This window comes from Notothenia rossii, assembly GCF_949606895.1.
Source record: "Notothenia rossii genome assembly, chromosome: 5".
In the NCBI taxonomy this organism is placed as follows: Eukaryota; Metazoa; Chordata; class Actinopteri; order Perciformes; family Nototheniidae; genus Notothenia; species Notothenia rossii.
In genome coordinates, this window is record NC_136903.1 from 29,897,929 (window position 1) to 29,924,758 (window position 26,830).

At 41.5% G+C, this 26,830-nt stretch overlaps 1 protein-coding gene across 2 annotated transcripts in view; it reads right to left on the bottom strand.

The window, feature by feature from the left end:
• The window catches only part of LOC307039264 (uncharacterized protein), an 82,048-nt gene extending 59,381 nt beyond the window's left edge, over window positions 1-22,667 (bottom strand). The window contains exon 1 of one of the 2 annotated variants that reach the window (XM_079681145.1): window positions 22,182-22,667. The gene's annotated coding sequence lies outside the window, so the exon portion shown is untranslated. Of the gene's footprint in view, window positions 1-928; window positions 2,622-22,181 lie in introns of those variants that run through there. The other variant, XM_079681146.1, reaches the window with a different exon arrangement.
• Window positions 22,668-26,830: the final 4,163 nt, after the last annotated feature.

Consider the following 26,830-nt stretch of genomic DNA (forward strand, 5'->3'; position numbering starts at 1 on the left):
CCACACACACACACAGGTTAGAAACTGAAGAGGAGGTCAAAGAGACTAGTACACACACAGATGCTAAAGTATGCAGATGTGTGCGCATGTACAAACACACACTCTCCCTGACACCCCCCCTCGACTCGCTCACCCACACATCTGTCGTCCGCAGGGGCGCAGGGTGACGTACAAGCTGACTCTCCCCTGTGTATCCTCCCTCTTTTCTCTCCCCCTCACCCAGATGCACAACGAATACTGAATGTGGATCCACTACTGAGGCCTCCTGTCTCCGAAGACACACGCGCACGCAAACAGAACATTTTTCTTTTAGTTATTTATATGAAACCCAGAGACAGACAGACATGGCAGCCATTTTGTCCAAATCTGCAGAGAATTGTTAAATTAAATGATTCTGCAGTCATCAGCTTCAATTATGGGGATCTAAAATGGCCGACCACAAAATACACACAGCTGATAGTAAAAGTTGCATAACACACTTTCGATTTATTTTAATCCAATGTTTTTCACAGGTTCTCCAGTATAGGGGTAGACTCACAATGTCTTTGTAATGTTTACGAGTATGTAAGAATTGTCGCTCATCGGTGGCTTTACCAATCAAGTTTATCATATAGTATCAAGGTAACATTATCCTTATCCAGCTAGTACAATTTTAATGACATGATAGATTGTTATATGATTTATTCTTAATATCAATGTGCTATTACTTTCCTTTACTTTGATCTATTTTCACAGTCTTGGTTATTTTTGAACCAGAAATTACAACCTTCAGAGGCACTCGCGTGAGGCAGTCGCAATTGTTACAGGCTCCCACTACCTGTTAGCATCTGGCATCTGTTAGCATCTAGCTCTCCTGCTTACAAACATTTAGCCATCCCTGCTTAGTAGTAGTTTTAGTTGTCTGCGATCTGCGGAGGCCTACTCCCACCTGTCGAGTGTCGCTGTGCTGGGGTGTTTTTCCCCCGGAGACGTCGCGAAGAGACGGAGCGGCTCCACCTGTTGCTGCCTGCGATCTGCGATCTACAGAGGCCTGCTCGTCGCGAAGAGACGGAGCGGCTCCACCTGTTGCTGCCTGCGATCTGCGATCTACGGAGGCCTGCTCCCACCTGTAGAGTACGGCTGTACTGGAGAGGTTTTTACCCCGGAGTCGTCGCGGAGAGATGTAGTGGATCCACGATTCGGGCTTGGCCTGCTTCCACCGGGCGTGTGCTGCTGTGCAGAGGAGGATTTTACCACGGCTGGGGCCTGCTTTCCACCTGTCCTGGTTCTGCTGTTGCAGAGGCCTGCTTTCACCCCGGGGATACGACGGAGGGACCGGAGTGCTTCCACGCTGCTGTTTTCGCCTGTCCTTTGCTGCTGTGCTGATTTGCCCCAGGAACATCGCGGAAACTGTGTGCTGGTCTGGGAAAATGGCCCATATCGGGATTCTGCTGTGCCTGTTAACTGTTTTGGACTATGAGAAGATCTCTAGTCATTCTGAGAAGTCTACTGGATTCAGGTCTGTTCTGGTCTGTTCTAGGCACCCCCTGCAAAGGTTTGGATGTGTTGCACAAACAATTACCGGTTGCCTTGTCACAGACAATCTGCTCAACAAAATATGTTTGTCTTTTTTGTTTTCCTGCGATGATGGTTCTTCAGGGCTGCTTCTTAAGCTCAAATCACACTCTCGCAGACTTTTCCGGTGTTTTTAAAGTAGATGACAATGTATGTGTGTCGATTAAGAGGAAAAGATGCCTGTTTTTTTTGTTGCTATTACTGTCAGGGAATGTACAACCTAACCCTGGTCCGCCCTCTAGTAGTAGTCAGATCGCTACTCCTGCTGATTTTAAAGCTAGGTCTGGGTTGGGTTTCATCCATTTGAATGTGCGCAGTCTGTTAGGTAAACTAGATTGTATCCGAGTTTGGGCAAGCTCGACTGACGCTGACTTCATTGTTTTATCAGAAACATGGCTAAATAAATCTATTTTGGCCTCTGACATTGCCTTAAAGGGTTATAATGTGTATCGTTCCGACCGGCCTAATAAAGGTGGTGGCGTTGCCATTTATGTTAAGAATAAGTTCAGTGTATCCACATTAGTTTCTAAATCTATCAGTAAGCAATTCAAATGTTTTGCTAAGTCGAAGTACTATTTGCCAGTTACCACAGAAATCCTAAATAATCCTAGGAAATGTTGGAAAGCCATAAAATCGATATCCACCGGTGAGATCCGTAATGAGCTACCTCCGTGCCTTACCACAGCATCTGGCACTATATCGGACAGGGCCACCATGTTAAATTGCTTTAATAAGCATTTTGTGTCCTGTGGCTCTCTGTTTGATTCTGTTTCTAACTCTGCTTCTGTGAACACCCCAATCTGTGACTCTGAACAATGTGGTCTGGAAAACCCTTTCAGTTTTACTCCTTTTACTGTTGATGTTGTTCATGAAGCATTAACCAAGTTAGATCCTAAGAAACCGGCTGGCCCGGACAACGTAGAACCTTTCTTTTTAAAGATGGCTGCAGATTTTATCGCTCTTCCTCTCACTACTCTTTTTAACCTCTCCCTCAGCACAAATGCAATTCCTAAAGTATGGAAGTCAGCTTATGTTTTGCCTTTGCTAAAAGGAGGAGAGGCAACTATTTTAAATAACTATAGGCCAATCTCTAAATTGTCAGTTCTGGCAAAGGTGCTCGAACGCCTAGTGAGTGAACAAGTAAAGGAGTTTTTATGTAAAAATGATATCCTGTCTAAACATCAATCAGGCTTCAGAAAGCAACATAGCACCATCATTGCCACAATGAAAGTGGTGAATGACATTACGAGTATTTTAGATAATAAGCAGAGTTGTGCAGCTCTATTTATTGACCTTTCCAAAGCGTTTGACACCGTTGATCATCGCATCTTAAAGCAGAGGCTATTCAGTATTGGCATATCCAGCCATGCAGTGGGGTGGTTTGTGAACTAACTCTCTGAAAGGTCCCAATGTGTTCACTTTGATGGGCTGTCTTCTGAGTGGTTAAACATTGCTAATGGTGTTCCTCAAGGTTCTGTTTTAGATCCACTTTTATTCTCCATATATATCAACAGTTTAGGTGAAAATGTGGATGAAGCTACTTTACATTTTTATGCGGACGATACCGTGATGTACTGTGCAGGTCCCTCCATTAAGGAGGCTGGTGTTAAATTACAGACTGTTTTTAACATTATTCAGACTCAGCTCGCTGAGCTTAAGCTTCTTTTAAATGTAGATAAAACCAAGGTAATGCTATTTTCAAAAGCTAAAAAGACACCAGAGCCTGTTTTAGATATTGTTACTATGCAAGGACAAGTACTTGAAGTGGTTACCTGTTACAAATACCTTGGTATCTGGCTTGATGATTGTCTAACTTTTAAACTTCATGTCAATAATTTGAGATTTGTCACAAATTGTAAAGCACTTACACATCACTGTACACTGTATACCAAGGCAGGTTTGCCATCACTTACTGTAAAGAGGCTCAGTCATTGGTACACGTTTATTTATAAAGCTTTGTTGGGTAAACTCCCGTATTATATCTGCTCTCTGATGACACAGAGAGTTGCAAGCAGCTATTGTCTGAGATCTCATGATGTAGTATTGTTAGATGTGCCAAGAGCAAGGACTGTCTTAGGTAAGACAGCTTTTATGTGCACAGCTCCACTTGCTTGGAACAATCTTCAGCAAGAATTGAAACTGAGCAATCTCCTTCCTCTGCATGTTTTTAAAGCTAGGCTAAATGAAATGCTCGTTGATACTATGGGCACTTGTAAATGTCTATAACTATGTAAATGTATCTTGTAAATATAATGTATGATGTCCTTTATTGTTTTATGTTTCATGTGGAACCTATATACTGCAGGTCTCCCTTGAAAAAGAGATCTATGATCTCAATGGGACCAATCTCGTTAAATAAAGGTTTGAAATGAAATGAACAACAAGAGGACGGGAGGGACGAGTTAACTATGATCGAATGCTAACCAAGACATTTTTAGGCAAAATGTAACTTTTAAATGTTTAGGATTTGTAAACAATGTAAAAAAGATTATTATTTTAAGACAAAAAAACTAAGAGTACCCAGTTGAACACAGGTCCCCACTGCTATGACCTGTCAATCACAAAATAGCCCCACCCTAAAGCATGTGGTGCTTTCTTGTTTATTTAACTCTAAAAGGGACCATAAGTTAAAAAATGAACACCATGCTATTTTGAAGAAGACTTCAAACTTGTGATTAAGCCCGGAAAGTTGTCTGGAAAATGTCCATTGAGTAAAATTATCAAGTTAAAGTCTGTTCAGCTCTTCCAAAAATAATGTATGTTTGTTTTTATATTATTTATTTTGACTTGCGCATTGTTTATCTGCTTAGAGTTCAGCCGGGGACATTTGTTTTTGTAATGTAGTTAAAATCTCTAGTATGTAAAACCATTTTCTTATCTGAGTGGCATACAAAATATTTACTAGTTGTGATAACAGCAGTTCTTACACGTCGTAATGCAGTAGTATGTCTCGTGTGGTGAGACGTGGTGGATGCGGTGATGTTTCTGTGGCAAAACTAAATGCCAGTCCTGGAGCAACGTAACCCAGCACGGGAGGCCGAAGTACGAATGGCTCCACTTATGAATCTGATTGGTCAGTGTCACGAAAACTGCCAGTGCAAAGACGTAGCAATCCCAGGGATAAGACGCTGCCAAGGATTCTGAAATGTGATGACAGACATTTACACAGAGAAAGTAAGAAACAAAGAGAGTAAAGTTAATAGAATAATTGATCAAACTGTTTTGTGTAATGAAGAAGGCCAGTATGAAGGAGTAGTACTCCCTCAGAGAGGATGCTGGTGGGAGCCTCAGAGAGATAAAGAGATCGAAGGGGAGGAGGAGGAAACAGGGAGAGATGGGGAAGAGAGGCGAGGAGAGGACAAAGACGGACAAATAAAATAGTTTAAAATCAGGAAGGGCAGTAAGCAGTGTCTGTAAAGTATCCTAGCACTATGGACATCAAGAGAACATGTTAAGGTGTTTAATCAGGGGTGAGATAGTTCAGCCCTTTATGCAACCAAACAAGGAAATAAGGCTCGAAATTCTGTCCATTCTTTATTGAGCAAGAAAGAAACTACTGATGTTCAAATGGAAGTATGAATCATCAATCTCACCTTTAAATATTTAAACAACTTCTGCATTCCCACTGTCATGCTCTAAAATAACTACTGTACACATCATTCCTACAGAGGCGCCCTGGGAGCGGACAGAATATGTGCCGTGTTTCTACTGTATGTGATGCTCAGATGAAGGTGGAGTATGGCTTCAGATGGAGGCTGGGGAAAAGGGAGAAAGAGGGAGCATCTCCTTTTAATGTGATGGTTTTTCTTTTGAAACAGCGTCAGGGCGAGGAAATGTTCACAATAAGGGTCTGTGTTTTAAGAGGTAGAGCAACCTATCAGAGGATTGGGGGTTCAATCCACGGCTGCTCTGCTCCTTGATATGTGTAAGTGTCCTCCTGCCAAATACTATACCCCAAAATTGCTCCCAGAGGCACAGCCATCAGTGAGATCGTGTGTGAATGAGCAAAAGATGATGAACAGGTAGTGCACTTGGAAAACCCTTTTCCACTGAAATGTGTTCCTTTCTAGTTTCGTGGTGGAGCTAGTTTGCTTCCACGCTGTCATTGCGTCACTGCTTTTCTGACAGCAATAACCACAATGGCAAACTGATTCGGAGTTGGGTTCATGTTGCTTTTTTAGGAACAGAGCCAGATTGAATTCCAGGCACAACTTCTCCAACTTTATACTGTTCTCCAGTGTGGCTATTATTATGCTACTATGGTTAAGCAACATTTGGCGACTGCTTGAGTGGTACGGCATTCCTGTTGGATAAGGATAATACCGTTTCAGAAATGGCAGAAGCCGCTTAAAAGTAGTAATCCCATGTTGGACTGTCTCACCAGGTGGTAATGGACTGACCATATAGTTGGGACCAGGGTTGAACCAATGTTCATGGCCAAAAGCCAGCAGACAGTACATGGGGAACACAGTAATGTATTTTCAATCGACACCGGCCCCGGAACAATCTCAATGAAAAAGGGGCTAGAGGTTGGAAGACTAGACTGGCACTATATTAATGTAAGTCAAGATACCATTCAAAACTGTAAACCAGTTGTACAGAAGGTAAATTCAAATGTTGACATCTGTCAAGTAAATCTCTTTATTGTTTTCAAATATTTCAAAAATGTGAACTATAAGCACCATTCTTAGATAAGTATTTAATCAAAGAAAGAAATTGGTTTCCAGGAAGTGGTTAATGCTGATAGTGTTGGTGTTGATGTGAGCTGACAGGTGACAAACATGTCAGGACGAGTAAATAGGAGCTGACAATTCTCTAAACAGTTCTGAGGATGGATGTACAAAGATAAATGGATACAGTTTTAGGGCAGGCTCCCGGCCATTTCTAGGAAAGTTGTTCAATGGCTATTAAAGCCAAAGTGGCTTGACGAGCAAATTATAAATTACCCGGATCATCATCTGGGGATCTGGTCCATTGAGCGAGCAAACTGATGTTGCCTTTAAACCCAGGAAAGAAGGAAAATAGGATGAGGCAAAATAACGTAGCGCATTTAACCACTTTTCCATACTAGGAACTTTAACAGAAGTTGAAGTTCTAAAGTTTGGCCGCTACAAATATTGGCTTGGAAACAAGGAGTTCTTTAAAAAGGGTTTAGGGTTGATGGATGTTTATAAGAATACCACAGTTTGCCATAGGATTTTAAATGGAATGAAGTAGAGCCCCACACAGTAAGCAAGGGACTTTTTTGTATCAATTAATAATATTGTACAAATAAAAAAAGTGCATTCATCTGTATTGAAAGTTAACATGATTTATTATAGTACTGATGGATAGGGGTTCTTGCATTCAGATTCTCCATCTATTAAAATTAACATATAAATAACACATAATAATTGCTAATTATTGCAATTGATTTATGCTTGTATTTAGAGTAGAAATCCTCCATCATATAATATAGTGCTTGAAAATGTCCTTAAAAGCGGCTACTGTCTTCTTCATTTGAACAACATTTGGATTCAAGTGTAATCGAGCCACCAACACCTGGAAAAGGACTCAGTAAAATGTTTCCATCTGTCTCCTGCCTGAAAACAATGAAAGACTACCGCCTGTCTGTCACACGGCTAAATCTTGTTATTCACTTGAGTCTCTCTGTCGCTTTGACTTACAGCTGTCCTCTCCAGTCTGCCTCCATCCCTCGTCCCCTCTCTTTGGTTCAAACAGCGCTCCGTTGACCCCGGTTCATGTGCAGACATGACAGCTGGAGATGTCACCTCACCGCTTCTCCAATCTACCTCTGTCTTTGTCTTTGTCTGGTGACCGCCTGACACTGTGAGGAGCTTGACATGACAGGTTTAGATGTCATCTTACCGCTACATGACCCTCCGCCACCCCCGCCCCCCCTGTGCTCCCCTCTCTTCTTCTCCGTGCACTCTCACCCTCTGTCTCAAACTCTTAGCGGTGACCTCTTAAGGTGCAGACATGACAGGTGTAGATGTCACTGCGTTTCTCGCGTCGCCGTCTCGTAACCTGTTGACTCTCTGCGGTGTGTGACATGACAGGTGTGGATGTCCCCTACAAGTGAACCTCACTACCTCTCCCCTCTAATCTTCTCTCGCTCAACCCCACCCTCCCCCCATTCGCAGGTCCTTACTGCGGCCAAGTTGCTGATCTTTGCAAGTTTCCCCTTTGCTCTTCTTTCTTTCTTCTTTCTTCATGTTGATAAAATGATGTCCATATTTTTCTTTCATTTTATTTAATGTGTATATAATGATAATTTTGATAATGTGACACTTAAAAATACATCTCTACCTACAGCAGGCCCATTCAACTGGCGGCCCGCGGGCCGGATGCGGCCCAGAACCAACTCCCGAGTGGCCCAGCCTCCCGTAGCCAAATTCCTACACTAGTACAGACCATGAACGCAACACTCCGCCTTGCATAGAAACCACCAAACCACAACGCAGCACGTTTTTTGAAAGTGCATCTAGTGGTGCTAGTAACGGTGGTCCAATGATAGCAACTCTAAAACATGTCTCTCTCAACTCTGAAGCATAAACAGAGACAAAACGGTCATTGATCTTGTGGAGCAGATCCAAGTCAAGCTGGACCTTTTCGCGACCGACTTGAGCACGGGTCGGATGCTGCATTTTCCGACGCTCCCCAAACACATCACATCTCCGGCACAAATCACGGATGTGATGACAGATTTCATTGCGAGGTTGAAAGAGAACTTTGCCGGTCGATTGGATGGACTTGCTCTGCCCACAGAGGTGATGGGCTTTGCCAGAGACCCCTTCACTGTTGCAATAGAGGGGGACGTATCAACCAGAGCAAAGGAAGTGGTCCCCTGCATCGACAAGGGGAAATATACACTGGAACTTATTGACATGCAGCGCACTAACGGGCCAGCGAAGTTTTGGAGTGATGTCAAAAAACAGCAGTTCCCTAACGTTCAGAAAGTAGCGATCTGTGTGCTCAGTATGTTTGGATCAACATACACATGTGAATCAAGCTTTTCACACATGAACTCAATCAAAAGTAGCACTCGCTGCTCCCTGACTGACAGCACTCTTCACCAATGTCTTAGGATTGCATTGACATCCTATGAGCCAAAAATCACTGCTCTTGTTCAAAACAAAAAATGTCCCTTCTCCCATTGAGAAAGTCAGCGATGACAAATCACAAATGAGGTGATAGTAAGCACCTAGTTTACTATAGTAGACGTGTATTGTAGTATTCATTCATATGTTAGTTATCCCTTGTTATGGGTTTGTGCAGTGAAGGGTTTGACAGTTCTCTCTGTATTCATTTAAATGCACTTTGTAATGTGTCTGGGTCAAATGTGACCAAAACGTATGATTTTTTTGTTATTACTTGAAAAGTGAAAAAATAGTATTGCTACAGTACTACCTCTTTGTGTTGCATTGGAGCTCTTTAGCTGTTTTCTTTGTATGTGAGGACATTTATTAAGACTGCTATTATTGTATTCAGTAAATGCACTTTGTGATGTGCCTGGTTCAAAAAAAATAACCTGAATATTTGACTTCTAAAGTAAATAAATGTAATGCTACAACTGTGCACTTTTTTCAGATTCTGTTAAATGAATGCTAATTTGTTGTGTTTTTATGCACTTTTTGACGTACCTTTGTTAGATGAACAATGAATAAAAACTGCATGTTTTTCATCGCAGTAATATGTGTTGGTTTAAAATGTGTCACTACCCGCTTTTTACAGGCCGCTGAATGTCTGGCCCAGCTGAATTTTGTAGTTATAAAATCTGGCCCAGCTGAATTTTGTAGTTATAAAATCTGGCCCAATTGAATGTGTAATTGAATAGCCCTGACCCTACAGTATGCTCTGAAGTCCCCATATATTTAGAAAATCTTGGTAGTTTGAGAAAGCAAAGCTTCCAACATTTTCTAAATATGTTAACTAAACTGAAGTGCCTTTAAACATGTTTAAAGGTCCCCTATTATATTGTTTTCCATCAATATATTATAGGTCTTAGATATAAAACATGTCTTTGAAGTGTTTGGCTTGAAATACCAAACAGATCATTGGAGCATCCCATAATCCCCTCTGTTTCAGCCCTGTTTCAAAAGTGCTGATTCTGTGTCTGTTACTTTAGATCAGTGGTTCTCAAAGTGGGGGGCGCGCCCCCCCTGGGGGGCCCAGAGGCATACCAGGGGGGGCGCGAGAGACCAGGAGGAAAAATGGTAAAAATAAAAAATGTAAAAGATAAAAAAATAAAAAATCATACATTTAAAAATTATTTATTCGAAAATAATATGATGCAGTACTATTCCGTCTGGGTCTCTGTGTTTCATTAAAGCTCGGCTCTGTGTGTGTGTGGAACGAGCCCTTTTGTGTGCGCGAGCGAGAGAGAGAGAGCGCACTGGTACCGGGGATCGTTGTTGTTAGCTTCTGGTGCTAGCGAGCTACGCTAACGGATATAAGGAGCTTTTTCAACAACAAAGTGGAGGAGAGTCCTCTCCTGTCAGACTGAGAGACTCAGTGAGCTAAAGCAGGGGTTCCCAACCTTTATTGTGCCAAGGACCGGCAGATACATAAAAAAAAAATCGCGGACCGGTTGTCAATTTTAGCTGATTTTAATATTTACTCACCAGCAGGTGGCAACAGAGGCTAATTGTTTTTAACAGCCTGAAGAAATACTAATATGCATCCAAAACATATTAATAACGTTTAAAACCAGGATACAATTAAAACAAAAAATTAGGACCGCTTTACAAATATTAATATAATATATAATATAATATAGCCTAATATGGCAATATCAGGCTGTTACATTGTATGTAACAAATAATAGAACAATATGCATCCAAAACATATTAACAACGTTTAAAACCAGGATACAATCAAAACAAATTAGGACCACTGTACACATATTGATATAACTGAAATGTCAGGGAGACCCCTAGGCTTGTTTGCCAGCCATAATAACGTCATACCGGGGCGTTCGTTCCGGTGCACTCCGACAGCATTTAGAAATACATCGAGATTAAGATTAAACTAACTTCTTTTGGGAACACCCACATACCTATGGAGTTGGCCAGATGTGTGTAAATTACTGTTCATGGTAATTTGAAAACAAATGCCGTTGTTGGACACACACAAACACACCGAACATACACACACACACAGCGGAGCTGAGCAGAGCACATACACACACACATCATGTGCCTTTGTGACCAGACATTTCCTTCATACAACGAGTAATAGGGGTAATAATCAGGCCGTTCGGTGTGTGTGTGTGTGAAACGTAGCAGCCTGCAGTGGGGAACACAGTGAAGGCTGTGTGTACACGCTGGTGCTGCACTTCTCAGAGGCTGCCTCCTGATGCTGCAGCCATTTCATGAAGTGAAGAAGGTTTTACAAATTAAAAAAATAGCTCTACACCCCTGGCCGCAATGTCCTTAAAATGAAGTCCGAGTTCGAAATATATCTCAAATAATGTATGCACTGCCACTTCCCCACATAAACATAACAGTCTGCGATTAAACGGTTGTCCCCTGTGTGCTCCACTTCCTATTGGCGCACCGGTAACTTTCTCTGTGCATAAATTAACAATGATAAAATATTTTTAAATATTTCTAATTCTGCAAATATTACGATAAACTCACAGCCATTTCGCGGCCCGGCAGTAACACCTCCACGGCCCGGTACCGGTCCGCGGACCGGGGGTTGGGAACCCCTGAGCTAAAGGACTCAGTGTTTAGATAGTTCACTTTAGTCTAAGTTATCTCAGTGGTTCTCAAACGGTTTGGTCACGATTAATGTAAACAATTATTTCTGAGGCACACGTTTATATGATCATTATAGTTATAAAAAAATAAGAGAATAAATGAAAAACAGGTATGAAATACTATATGGCAGTAAAACAAGAATAACGTTTAAAAGGGTGATTTGTAAAATATCCATAAAGAAAAAGTAAATCTGTTTACAGTTCTGTTTCATATCGGTGTTGAGAGAGGTATCCATAGATCTCTTCATTTTGCTCTCAAAGTGCTCCAGATTGATGCATTTAACTTCAATATTTAAAAATAAATCTTCCCGGGGGAGCTTGCCCCCGGACCCCCCTATGTGAGGTCCGCACACCACCTATAAAAATAGCACTTTACCCTATGCCGTGAGCTGATTATCGAGCCTTCATTGTAACTGTCTCACTGTGTATATGCGTGGGGAATGTTGCAGTAGAAAATTCCACTGTAGCGCCCGGTACATTAATGGGAAACCCTAAATGTTTGAGCACCCTCTATGAAACGTCAAGCTACCCCACAGCACCCCCAAAAGAAATTTCTGGCGCCGCCACTGAGCCTGACTATTTGTGTTGGGGGGGCCCGACTTTTTTTTTCTCCAAAGGGGGGGCCTGACAGAAAAAGTTTGAGAACCACTGCTTTAGATGAAAATAAGGTGCCACTCCCAACGCCCCTCTGAGAGATATTTGGTTAAAAATAACACAATGGTGCTCTAGGAGGAGATTCAGGTGATACGGTTGTTAAAAATTGTTATGTGGATGATACTGAACTATATTTATCCATCAAGCCTGATGAAACCAATCATCTAAATAAAATTCAAGACTGCCTCAAGGACTTAAAAACGTGGAAGACCTTACATTTTTGTATGTTAAACATGGCCAAAACTGAAGTTATTGTACTCAGCCCAAAGAATCTACGAAACAAATTATCTAAGGATATACTAACTATGGATGGCATTCATTTGGCCTCCAGTGAGACTGTAAGGAACCTTGGTGTTATATTTGATCTATCCTTTAACGCCCACATAAAATCAATTTTAAGGACCGCCTTCTTTCATCTACGTAACATTGCAAAAATCAGGCATATCTTGCCTCAAAACGATGAAGAGAAACTAGTCCATGCATTTGTTACTTCAAGGCTGGATTATTGTAACTCTTTATTATCAGGGTGTACCAAGAAGTCAGTTAAGTCGCTTCAGTTGATTCAAAATGCTGCAGCTCGTGTACTAAACAGAGTTAGGAAAAGGGACCACATTACTCCTGTTCTGGCTGCCTTACACTGGCTCCCTATAGAACACAGGATATTATTTGAAATTCTTCTTCTCGCCTACAAAGCCCTTAATGGGCAAGCGCCATCTTACCTTAAATAACTCATTATACCCTACTGTCCTACTAGGGCATTGCGTTCCAAGAATGCTGGGTTGTTGGTTGTTCCTAGAGTTTTTAAAAGTACAATGGGAGCCAGAGCCTTTTCTTATCAAGCTCCACTTTTGTGGAATCAGCTTCCAGTTTGTGTTCGGGCGGCAGAAAGCCTATCCATTTTTAAGAGTGTGCTTACGACCTTCCTTTTTGATAAAGCTTATAGTTAGGGCTCATTAGATTCAGCCCCTGGTTTTGCTGCTATAGGCTTAGACTGTCGGGGGACACCTTACTTCTTCCTTCTCTCTGTCTGTACCTGTATACTCTCATGTTCCGAATAACCCAGTTTACCCCAAATTCATTTTTGGTGTCTATCTACGACGGGAGCCTGAGTCGTGGCTGATCCTGTTGCTTTGGTCCTGAGTCCTGGATCACCAGCCCTGGATTCTGAGTCCTAGATCCTGGATCCTGAGTCCTGGATTTCGAGTCGTGGCTGAACCTGTCTCTGCGGTCCAGCCTGACTCTCATCATACTACTTCCCTGATGGCTCCCACAGGATTGTTGACATCCTCGTGGATTCATCTTCTTATTATAGCTTACCTACAGTATGTTGTAAATGTATTATCTTTTCAATTTACACACGGCATCTATTGCACTTCTGTCCGTCCTGGGAGAGGAATCCCTCCTCTGTTGCTCTCCCTGAAGTTTCTCCCATTTTTCCCCGTTGAACCGTGGGGTTTCTTTCAAAGTTTTTCCTTGTACGATGTGAGGGTCTAAGGACAGAGGATGTCGTATTGCAATACTGATATTCTGTACAAACTGTGAAGTCCACTGAGACAAATGTAACATTTGTGATATTGGGCTATATAAATAAACATTGATTGATTGATTGATTGATTGATTGATTGATACGGTGGGGGAGGGGGGGGGGTTACAAGCCAAAAAACGTTATATCATCATAAAGTGTCCAAAATCTGATCAGCTCATTTTCAGACAGGTTTTTATATAAATGGATAAGGACAAAAAGTGAGCGAATATTTTTTTCCTGAAACTTTCAGAATCTCTTTACACAGAGGGGACACATGTTTATGTATAAAAGACTTGAACAAGTGGATGTTGCACAATAGGTGACCTTTAATAAGCAAGTGCCATTGTTTATGTGGAGGTGAAGTTAGTGTTTGTGGTAAATGTAATCAACTGAAGCATAAATTCCTTAGTGCGTACTGTACTGAGTTCTCCTGCTGAGTTGACCATGGGACAAGGAAAAACAAAAAATGACTTCAGCTAAGTTTCCTCCGGGTAGTCCATACATCCAGGTGGTGTGCTCTAGAGGTGGGGAAAAGCGGATATGGTGTTTATGCGATGTGAAATCCCCAAACATTTAAAAAAAAAACGTTGTTCCGAGTTTTCTTGCTTTTCTCTTTGGAATTCATCACATAACGGCATTGTAATACACGGTTTGGCTGCATTAATTGTTACACATCTGCTGTAGTTCTTTGTTTACAGAGCCCTGATGAAAGACTTCTGGACAAACTTGAAGAACTGCCGCCGAAACTGAATACGTGACGTGGATCATAAATATATCAACAATTAAACAAGATCTTGCATTTCTTTTCACAAAATACGTCTCCCTGCAGTATCAATAGTAATTCGGCTGACTTTTATATTTGATCCAATTGGTATATTTACACCATAACGGTGCACAGCTGATAGAAAAGGACTTGTAGTTTTTAAAGATATTACTGATTTTCTTTGAATATAAGAATGTAAATACTGAGTTGAGAGAATAGTCACGGGATTTGGGTGATGGGAGACACATCTATGGAATCACAATTTCAATAGCTTACCATTAAACGGATATGCCTTGCTGTCTGTGATGTTTTACAAATCAGATATTAATGTGTAGAAGTAAAACATGAGAAATAGTATATCAATATCCTGTAAAATTATGTAAAAACATGAATAAAACTACATATCTTCAGATGTTATACATACATAGATGTCCTACAATAATAATACAAAGTTATTATTAATATGCTGTGTGTACCTTTTGTGCACCGCCTAGTGGTTAAAGCAAGTTATTGAATTATTTTTGTTGAATAATGTTATTTATTTATTTTTGTGCAAAAAAACTAACTAATTAACCGTTATTAACACATTAAAGAATACTTTAGGTTAAAGTCTTCTTTCAAATAAGAAAAAAGCTTTGGGGGTATCTACAGATAAATATTAAGCCTGACAAAGTACTTAACGTCTAATATATTGCTTTCCTGCAATGTTAACTATGTTGAAGCACTTATTTTAACTGATATTATACACATTAATTATACTCTTATGTATGGGAATAGTATAAGAAATGTGCAGAATTTGACAGTTTAATGGTGGAGGTATACACACATATTGATAGATTTCTTGTAATGCACTGTTGAGGAACCTGTGACCCAAGTTTTTCATTCATTGCATAACTACACCGTAGTTGTTTATGATATGTCAATAAACCTTAGAAAATCTTGAAATCTTGAAAGGGATGTGCAAAATAGCAATTATATACAGTTTTTAATTAACTTTTAGTAAAAAATAACGATTAATGAATATACTTTATAGAGATCTGCAGATAAATGTTTAGTCTTCTCAAGCACCAACTATCAAATATCTCTCCTGATTGTTGGCACTTGACAATCACCTTTCCTGAATTTCACTCAGGTGTAACTAAAGTCTGATTTAAGGGTTATTTATATTTCACATCATTAATCAGAATCTGCGAAGTAACTAAAATAAATGTAGTGGAGTAAAAATACCAGGTTAACCTCTGAATTGTAGTGGAATAGAATTACAAAGTGCAATGTAATGTAACAAAGTAACAATGAGCTGTCATGTGGGTATATATTAATGCTGCCCATTATGGATACAAGCGATTTTCAACCATTTAGTAATTACATGTTGTACATTTGTACACACCAATTTGTTTCCTATCGCCTAAACCTCCAGGGCTATACCCAGTTTAATACTGTCAACTTCTAATTTTGGGAAAAATAAAAAACGTCTTTTAAAACTACAACTCCCAGTAGAGAGGCGTGCCATAGAGAACATGTTGCGAAACACAATTGCCAGCATGTGTAGTTCTGGGGGGGAGGCGTTTTAGTCCAGTTTGGAATAGTCTGCCGTGGTTTCGTTCCATTTCAAAGATCTTGGCACTCGGCGTAACCTTGGCGCACTTCCACTCCAACATCAAATCCCAGAGTTTGAAGATTAATCACGGGGTTTGTCAACGGGACTGTAGTCCCAAACGATAGCTGGGGATTATTGGTAGTTTAGTGTCTTCGGCCATCCTAAACTCTGAAAAATGTATTCGGATATCATATCGAATTAACACCATATCCCAACTTACATTGCGGCTAAAACATCCAATCAGCGAACATGAAAATATTCCCAGTTAAACATGCAAAAACAAATCCCTAAATAAAAAGATAAGACACTGGCATGTAATTTACATTAGAATAAATAGAATAATAGATGAGAGTAAAATTGTGAGGAAGCGCACACACTCCCTCACTAACATGTTGGTCTTAACTATTTGTTTCTTAAGAAAGGTAGTACATGTTTTTTCAGAGTTGTCTTTATTTCAGTTAAAGTTATAAAAACAGTTTACATAGACAAACTAATAAAATGCATCTAAATTAATTTGTCAGTCTGTAAAATACACAAGCACCAAATAATCACCATTTCCTTTGTTCAGACCTGGAGGCCATCTTGTCTCAGTGCTCAAAGGGGGAGCACGCCTCCAAAGTACTCCTTATATGTGCCGTATGAGTAGGCGGAGTCTTGGACGCGATTGGTCAGGAAATGTGTGATTTTATGAGTTTCAATTAGGTTAAAAACTATCCGTTTTAAGCAGACCTTGTTGTTTTTGAAGGTATAATATTTATGTTGATGCAATAATGAATTTACTTAAGCCTTTAGGGTTTTATTAAATGTAGACAACAGTGTTTAATTTTGTATTTAACCCTTGACTCCGCTTTCAGAACCATGACCTGATTGGCCAGGTTGGAGTGGGAAGGCGGGCAGTCTCCTATAAATGTGGTTGGGAAGAGAGGGGAGTGGGGGCATTTTGTGTTTGTTCCTTGCTGGTGAATGCAGCACCAGGCATGCAGTTTGTGTTTTCTGTGGAATAATGTGGAAGGCTAAGAATAAAACGCCTGTACTTTTTTGCAAGAAAACCCTCTCTCCACGTATCGTTCTTTCACCTGCACCTCACATCGTAACAAAAATCTACGTCACTTTACAGCCTCGCCCACTTTTGGGGAAACCAACGCTGTCATTTGAATGGCGATCAAGCCTGAAGCCACAAAGCTCTTCTTTACTGTCCTTTCTTCTTAGAGGAAGTACAGAAAGACGTAACTCTGGATTTGTTTTAATGTTTGAGGTGCAATAAACTACACAGCAGCTTTTTGGCATGTTAAAACTATTATGTTCTGCCTCGCTCATGAGAGTAACAGCTGGCGAAATTACAGCCTCGCATACTGATTTTAACTTAACCATATATCGAGCCCGATTCTCGATTTCAAATGTGTGTTCTAAAAAGATATTTATAAATGACTATTATCATTATTATAAGCAAGACAATAAATGGCAAAGATATGTAAAAAATAAACGTATTTAAGATACGTTCATAACAAACGTGGGAGAAAATATGTTTCTAGAAGATATGTAGAAAATAAACGTATTTGAGATACGTTCATAACAAACGTGGGAGAAAATATGTTTCTAGAAGATATGTAGAAAATAAACGTATTTGAGATACGTTCATAACAAACGTAACGTGGGAGAAAATACGTTTCTAGCTAAACGTAATTGAGAATGCAGTTTAGTTCTGTGGGAACGTCATTTTTAGGAGACAGGGTTGTAACAGCACTCGATAGCAGCGTCCATGGCAACCACCTTAGCAACCATGAAAACGTTGAACGTGTACAATTTCCTACAAGTAATCTTTGTAATAACTAGCAAACTAAAGACCATGTACATCCACTGCACAAATAATCTGAAATAATAACTCATATTTCTCGCATAAAATGACATCAAAACGCATTTTAATGGCCAAACTAACCTTAAAATAGGCATTTCCCACTGAGAATAAAACAAAGGTCGGACATGTTTTTTTTTCTGCTGAGAGAAAGTTGAAGATCACGTGACATAGACGCCATCCATTGGAAATTAATGGTGAAAAAAAACGTAGGGATCCTACCATTTCAGAGGCGTTTTTGTAGAAATACTACGTCCCAAGTTGTGGACCAACGTAGTTATTACACGTTTAGATGTGAGACTGGGTTGGATGATCATGGTCGTCCACTTGGTAACATGGTATCACTTTGTTGAAGAGTTATGATGCTTTTTGCACCTTTTATTTCCTTTTCCTGACAGCTAATTCCTTCTTTCATTAAATGGAAATTTGTCCAGATGGACAAAGCATATCAAAGACACTTGTGAGCTGCTCAGACTTATGAACCAGCAAACTGATGTCAACTTCCCGCCTAGTGACCTTTCAGCTGGAGTTGAAGTGCAGACATGAGAGGTGAAAATGTCCCCTCTTCAATAACAGGTTGCTCTGCTTCTCCTGCTGATCTTCCTCCTCCCGTAACTCCCATCCTGCCCTGCACTCGTAAGGTCAGTGCACATGATTACCTGCACAAACTGCCCCATGCTTCCCACGACTAGCGGACACAAACTTCAGCCAGAGTATATGCTACCTTTATCCTCCTACAACACTGAGTCACTACTACACTTTGTTGGACCCTTTAGAGATGACCTTCGAAAGTCCTTAGATTCCAGTGGCGAGCCGTGACTTTTATACCTAGGCCCTCTGACCCCGAATCAAATCAAATCAAATCAAGTTTTATTTATATAGCACATTTATAAACGATTTTTGGTCGAGCCAAAGTGCTGTACATATAATAAAAATAGCCTACAGTAGAGACACTTTACAGCTAATACAACAGCACAGATTGTTCAGAATATCAGTACAGCCCTTGTCAAATCGAACATCTCGGCTATAAGTCTCATGATCACCTACGTCATCAACAGCTCCCTCAAGGCTGGTCATGTTCCATTGGCTCTTAAAACTGCCGTCATCAGACCCCTTCTCAAAAAAAAACACTCTAGACCCAGATATCCTCGCCAACTACAGGCCCATCTCCAACCTCCCATTTCTAGCCAAGGTACTGGAAAAAGTAGTTACTGCCCAGCTTCAAGACCATCTACAATTAAACGGCCTCTTTGAAAAATTCCAGTCCGGTTTCCGTTCCGCCCACAGCACTGAAACAGCTCTGGTCAGGGTCACAAACGACCTGCTGATGGCGGCTGATACTGGATCCCCATCTCTCCTAATCCTCCTGGATCTGACTGCAGAATTCGACACTGTCGACCATAACATTCTCCTTCAGCGCCTCGAACACACCATCGGACTCTCTGACTCGCCCTGAGCTGGTTCCAGTCCTACCTGTCTGGAAGAACAGAGTACGTCTCCTTGGGAGGTGCGAGGTCCCAGACACACCCTATCACCTGTGGTGTCCCTCAAGGGTCGGTCCTTGGGCCCACTCTGTTCACCCTGTACACTCTTCCCCTTGGCCGTTTCATCAGCAAGCATGGAATATCATTCATAAATGCGTCCTCACTTTCACCATCATCGTCACCGCTCCCATCAACATCCCTTAACACCTGCATTGAGGAGATAAGGGCCTGGATGCGAGAAAACTTCCTGCAACTAAATAGCTCCAAAACAGAAGCTATTTTGGTTGGCACACCAAACCAGGTCCAGTCATCCCCCATAACCCACATTACCTTTTCTGGACAAAACATACACCTCTCCACAGCAATTACCAACCTAGGTGTTAGATTTGACAGACATCTAACCTTTGACACCCACATCAAACACCTATGCAAAACCTTCTTCTACCACCTCAGGAACATTGCAAAACTCCGTCCCACACTCTCCCTGTCAGATGCTGAACAACTGGTCCATGCCTTCGTCTCCTCAAGGCTTGATTACTGCAACGCTCTCCTCATCGGGACTCCTAGCGGGAGCCTTCAGAAGCTCCAATATGTACAGAACAGTGCCGCTAGGATCCTGATGAGGGTGAGAAAATACAACCACATCACACCCGTCCTTCATTCCCTCCACTGGCTTCCTGTCTCATTCAAGATTGAATACAAGATCGCACTACTGACCCATCAATGCATCCACGGGAACGCCCCTCCATACCTGAAGGAACTTCTCACATCTCAAACCTCCACACGCAACCTCCGCTCCACAACTAACCATCGGCTTCGCCCCCCTAGGACCAAACTCCGCAAAATGGGGGATCGGGCTTTCTGTGCAGCTGCTCCTCGTCTGTGGAATTCCCTCCCAGACCACCTGAGGACTCCACAGACCACTGATGCCTTCAAGAAAGGCTTAAAAACCTTTCATTTTAAAAAAGCTTTTGATTAAACTTTTGTTTATTTTGTTTGTTTTTATTATGCCTCATGTAGCACCTTGGGATTGCTGTGAGCAATGAAAGGTGCTTTATAAATCGAATGTATTATTATTATGAGAAAAACGACACCCTCTATCCTTAGACCCTCACATCGTACAAGGAAAAACGTCCGGAGAAAACCCACAGTTTAAAGGGAAAAAAATGGGAGAAACCTCAGGGAGAGCAACAGAGGAGGGATCCCTCTCCCAGGACGGACAGATGTGCAATAGATGCCGTGTGTAAATCGAAGAGATAATACATTTTACAGCATAGGTAGTGCAAATGTTAGGAAATGCATGTGTCTGTAATAAGAAGATGAATCTACGAAGATGTCAACTACAATCCTGGGGGAGCCTTCAGGGAAGCAGCATGACGAGACCCAGGCAGGACCGCAGAGACAGGTTTAGCAACGACCCGAAGTCCACGACTTAATCCAGTAGGCGAGGCTGTAATTTCGCCAGCTGTTACTCTCATGACAGTTTCCGGTAACTGCTCGAATCCACTTCAAAAACTGGTACTTGCGTACCATGCTGTGAATGGATCTGGCCCTTCCTACATCCAGGACATGGTTAAACCGTACACCCCAGCACGTGCACTCCGCTCTGCATCAGCCAAACAGCTCGCAGCACCCGCACTGTGAGGGGGACCCAAGTTCCCATCAGCAAAAATACGTGGGTTTGCTATCCTGGCTCCAAAATGGTGGAATGAGCTCCCCATTGACATCAGGACAGCAGAAAGCTTACACATCTTCCGACGCAGACTGAAAACTCATCTCTTTCGACTCCACTTCGAGCGATAGAAATATTAACAAAGCACTTATATACTAATAAAGGACTGGCTTATCTAAAGCCAGTTGAGTAGCACTTGAAATGTTTTAGCTCTATGAAACCTGATGTACTTATATAATTCTGTTTTCTTCAAGTTTGTATTTTGTCGGTCGAACGCACTTATTGTAAGTCGCTTAGCATAAAAGTGTCAGCTAAATGCAATGTAATGTAATGTAAAATGTAATGATCGAGTTGAGGACATTAAAAAGAACTTGAGGTTTATGGCTGTTTTTGGAGATTAAGAGAGAAATGTGCTCTGTTTTGGCTGCTTTGACTGTCGTCTGGTAGTCGGAAAGGCAAGCACGAAGGATTTCTAAGGAGACATGGAGTTTATCCTTTTTCCATTTTCTCTCTGCACGCCTGCAAGCGCGTCTAAGAGCACAAGTAGGCCTACAGTCATTAAGCCACGGCTCTAAGAGAACTTTGGTGCGTCCAAGCGTAAACGGAGCAACGGAATCCAGTATTAGTGTGCATGTCGAGTCAAACATGGAGATAAGCTCATCAGCACTAAGAGCACAGTTCACCTCTAATTTACAGATCGGAGAAGTATTAAAAGCATCTGAAAACTGTGAGGCAGTCAAGGGGTTAATTGAACGCAGACAACGTGCAGGGGCACGTGATTCGACTCCCGCAGAAGGGATCGCGGTTGTAAACAGAACCGGTAAATAGTCTGAGATATGCGTTGCTGCGCAGATTTCATCCACAGAGATGGACAGTCCAAACGATAATACTAAATCTAAGGTGTGTCCTTTATCGTGTGTTGGGCCAGCCACGGACTGAATGAGACCGAAAGAGTCGAGGAGATTTAAAAAGTCCCTAACCAGAAGTTTGGACTCGCAGCACACATGGACATTAAAGTCTCTGCAGAGGAAAACACGATCATATTTCACCATGATTCCGGACAGAAAGTCAGAAAAGTCAGTTATGAAATCCTTATTGGACTTTGGCGGACAATACACGACTGCGCAGACTATAGGCGAGGCCGGGTGCAGTTCAAAAAGCTGCAACTCAAAGCTAGCATAGCTAGTTACAGGGTGAAGCAATCGGCATTGGAGATTAGCTCTAAACACTGATGCTATGCCCCCACCACGGCCGGTGATACAGGGGGAGCTGAAGAAAGTACAGTCGGGAGGAAGAAGTTCAGAAAACGGTACATACTCGCCAGTGTGGATCCAGGTCTCCGTCAGGAACATCAAATCCAGATCACGAGAGGTGAAGAAGTCGTTTAACAGGAACGTCTTGTTTGCTATTGACCTAGCGTTTAGCAAAGCCATGCAGAGTTTTCTCTCCGGAGGTGCCGAAGGTGTAGTGCGTCTTAGCGGACGAAGATGTGCGTGTTGAACGCCGCGCGGACCGGGAGTAGTCAGGCAGGCAGGAGGAGCTGCCAGCGGGCCCAGCAGAGGCTACAGCTCCAGAAAGACAGGGCAAATCCATCGATGGCGTGCAGCGGGAGGGCCATGACATCTGATGCGTGGATAAGTCCCAGAAGAAGCCGTCAGGTGTGCTTTTTGATGGACACGCGCACCACCACGCTTTCCCCGTCGTCTAAAGCAGGGGTCCCCAACCCCCGGTCTGCGGACCGGTACCGGGCTGCGGAGGTGTTACTGCCGGGCCGCGAAATAGCTGTGAGTTTATCATAATATTTGCAGAATTATAAATATATACAAATATTTTATCAAAAGAAATTCAATTAATTTTTTTTTTTTTTAAATTCATTTTACACCAGTCATTATTTCATCCAAAACATACAAAATAAATCAAAATTAGTTAGCATAAGGTCTCAGCCTCTCGTGCGCAGAGAAAGTTACAGGTGGTGTGCCAATAGGAAGTGGAGCACACAGGAGGCAACTGTTTAATCGCAGACTGTTATGTTTGTGGGGGAATGGCAGTGCATACATTATTTGAGATATATTTCGAAGTCGGACTTCATTTTAAGGACATTGCGGCCAGGGGTGTAGAGCTATTTTTTTTATTTGTAAAGCCTCCTTCACTTCATGAAATGGCTGCAGCATCAGGAGGCAGCCTCTGAGAAGTGCAGCACCAGTGCGTATACACCGCCTTCACTGTGTTCCCCTACGTTTCAACCACACACACCTCTACACACACACACATCGAACGGCCCGATTATTCCCCCTATTACTCGTTGTACGAAGGAAATGTCCGGTCACAAAGGCACATGATGTGTGTGTGTATGTGCTCTGCTCAGCTCCGCTGTGTGTGTGTGTATGTACGGTGTGTTTGTGTGTGTCCAACAACGGCATTTGTTTTCAAATTACCATGAACAGTAATTTACACACATATGGCCAACTCCATAGGTATGTGGGTGTTCCCAAAATAAGTTAGTTTAATCATAATCTCGATGTAGTGCTAAATGCTGTCGGAGTGCACCGGAACGAACGCCCCGGTATGACGTTATTATGGCTGGCTATCAAGCCCAGGGGTCTCACTGACATTTCAGTTATATCAATATGTGTACAGTGGTCCTAATTTGTTTGAATTGTATCCTGGTTTTAAACTGTGTTAATATGTTTTGGATGCATATTGTTCTATTATTTGTTCAGGCTGTTACATACAATTAGCCACTGTTGCCACCTATATTAGGCTATATTATATATTATATTAATATTTGTAAAGCGGTCCTAATTTTTTGTTTTAATTGTATCCTGGTTTTAAAGGTTGTTAATATGTTTTGGATGCATATTGGTATTTCTTCAGGCTGTTAAATACAATTGCCTCTGTTGCCACCTGCTGGTGAGTAAATATTCAAATCAGTTAAAATTGACAACCGGTCCGCACATTTTTTTTAATGTATCTGCCGACCTTGGCACAATAAAGGTTAGGAACCCCTGGTCTAAAGCGCTTTCGGTGAGGCAGGATGCAGGGCAACCGGCGCAGGTAGGTGGGAATATCGGACAGTAGAGGGGGGGGAGTCGATTTATGGTTGCCAGATGTAGGTTTGGGTAGCAGTATAAACTCCAGTGAAGGTCTTAGGTGGAGGAGAGCTTGGCGATCATAGACGAGCAGAGCAGAGACATTCTGACAAACATAAAACAAAAACAGGATAGCTAAAGGCAGATAGCTGAGGGAGCGGCATGCAGACACAGGCGCCATCTTGAAATCCACCGGAAACTCAAGGAGGCACCTGCAGCGCAAATGGACCAATCCGTGGAGGCATTACGATTGTAACTCAATCTTGAAAATGACTCGGTTCATAATTTCGCAACGATGTCATCACTATCACTGAAGTGAGCCATCATGAACGAACTTATGCCAATCATACATCTATCGATCATACATTTATCGATTAGATTTATGATTCGAAAATGATAAAAGTAGGGTAGACATGTGGATATTATCTGGCTGAACAAAACATTCATTTATCTAACAGGTTCGTTCCACAGACCTTATTTTGAGCTATTTTCCAAAATTCTATTGAGAAATCCCATTGCTTTTGTGTCGAGGGAACCCGAGCGCAGCTTACTTCCGGGTTTTAGGACGCGTCACTGCACCACTTTATACACATGTATAAACCTCACAGCGGGCGGAACTTGTCATAAAGTCCGCAAAAATAAAGCCCACTCATTTAGACGGAAGATATGATTGGTCAATTGTACTGTCATTTGACATTACTCTCTCATTGAGTTCCTATAGCGGGCCCTCTGTGAATGTACAGAGGGACCAACAAGCTCTCTCGTCTTCACAGTAACTCGCAGAGACGGCATTTAACCCTTCACATTCCAACAGAAACTGAACAGGCAGATTCGAAGGATTTATTTCTTTGGAAATGTTATTTTAAATACAATTAAATCAAGTTATTTTTGGTAAAACTAATGAAACATTTAACAAAAAAAGTATATAAAAAAAAATATTTTAAAGAAATGTTTTTTTTAATGTTTTCAAATATTATTTTTTAGAATACCTTAGGCCCTCACAGAGAGATATGTAAATGTATTTACATTTATACGTTTTCCCTATCATAGGCAGTCTCTCAAACAAATGCCTCTTCAAGTGACGGTTCACTCAACTTTACTTTAGACATTTCACCAGCCTTGCTTGTTGAAGCAGATCAACCTGTTAAACCCTGAGCCTGTTTTTCAGGTTTCAGGCTCGAAAATGACATTCCCAGAACAAATGACCATATCTTCCCTTCTAAAAGGGCTAAATTAATCATCTTTTTTCTCAAAGTATTGGTAAACCTGTGAGTTGGATGTAGAAAAGTCAGAATAAATATAGATGTTTTTTATTTTAAAGAAAATTCAGATTGAACATGGTAAAAAACTGTACTTATAGTGAAAACTAACCTTGGATGATGGGTTTGTAGACTAAAAGCTCTAGGAATCCAAAGTACAACATATAAGTACCCTGTATCAAGATTGATGCAAAACAAGTGATATTTGACCTTTTTAGACAGATTTACACAAAAAAAACCTCTTCTGGGGCCATTTGGGTGGATTTTCCATATCTCTGGCCCCCCTTGCTGGATTTTGACATGTGACATATCTTTCTAACTGTCAGAGCCAATGGAATTGAGGGGAACTCCCACATAGTTCTTATTTGGTAATGTGTGTGTGTTAGACTGCATAGCCAAGACCGGAAGCAGCAGCCACTCTGGTGGCTACCATTAGCAGCTAACTTTTGCTCTGCGATTTTTACATAAAAATGGAATTATGGATTATAAATGAAATACATTTTTTATACAGAGACGTTAAAAACCTATGGATTAACCGATTCAGCCGCGTTTTTTCTCGTTTTAATGCCATTGAACACGTCTTTTGATCAGATTGACAGCTACGGTGAGACGATCTCCCTAGAAGCTCCGTAAAGGTACGTGTTGTGATGTCTGTGTTTGCTTCCCCTGTCGCGAGTTTGGATCACTCATTGATGATACTATATACCTAAATAATCTGTGGAACCTCAGCTTTAATCGGATATCTTGTATGTGCAGCTACGATAAGTAATAAGGGTACTTTTATCTTGAGTTCTGTGCCAATTTCCGTTAGCATTTTTTCACTAAGGGGTCATTTAGATGCTTCTTATGAGACTTGTGTTTTGTTTTGGTAAAAATGGTTTGTATCGTCAGTTAGCTGAGATTATTTCCGTTAATCTGGTATAACACAATAATAGGTTCTTATATATTAAGATCCCCTGAGACACAGTGTCGTGAAAAAAAAACAGGGTCCCGGGGTTTAACAGGTTAATTTCATACATTCTTCGGACCCCAATAACTGCTTTCTGTTGATGTGGTGGAGTCAAGTACTTGTGTTGCCTAATCAGGCAACAATTTTAGTTGGACAACATTTGCAATAAATGTTTGTTTGGTCCACATCAGATTTTTAAAATCCAAAACACCTCCAAACGACAGACAAAGCTCTTCTCTACGGCAAGTTCTTCTTGTGTGTCATATGTATCTCCCTCTTGTTGGGGCAGAATCTCTGCTCCGCGCCGTTCTTATATGAGCGGGTTCTCAAAAGAAGGAAAAATTCAAAGCAGCCAGGATAAGGGTTAAACAATAATCTGCTTTAATGGTGCAAACATACAAATACATCACCGAATCACGAAGCACTCTGCAGAGTGGTCCGGGCTCAGGTTCTACCACCGTGTGAGACACGTCTCAGGAACGGCCAGTCAGAAACAAGAGCGCCGATCTTCAAAATGATCACAACATTTATACACAGAGTTCACTTCTGAGCGAGCTAGACAGTGAGTTGGCAGTGTTCCATTGGTCGGTTTCCCTTCTGGGCGGGATCCCAGGTAGTAAGTCCGCAGTTGTTGATTCCATGTTGCTTCTGTGTGTGTGTGTGTGTGTG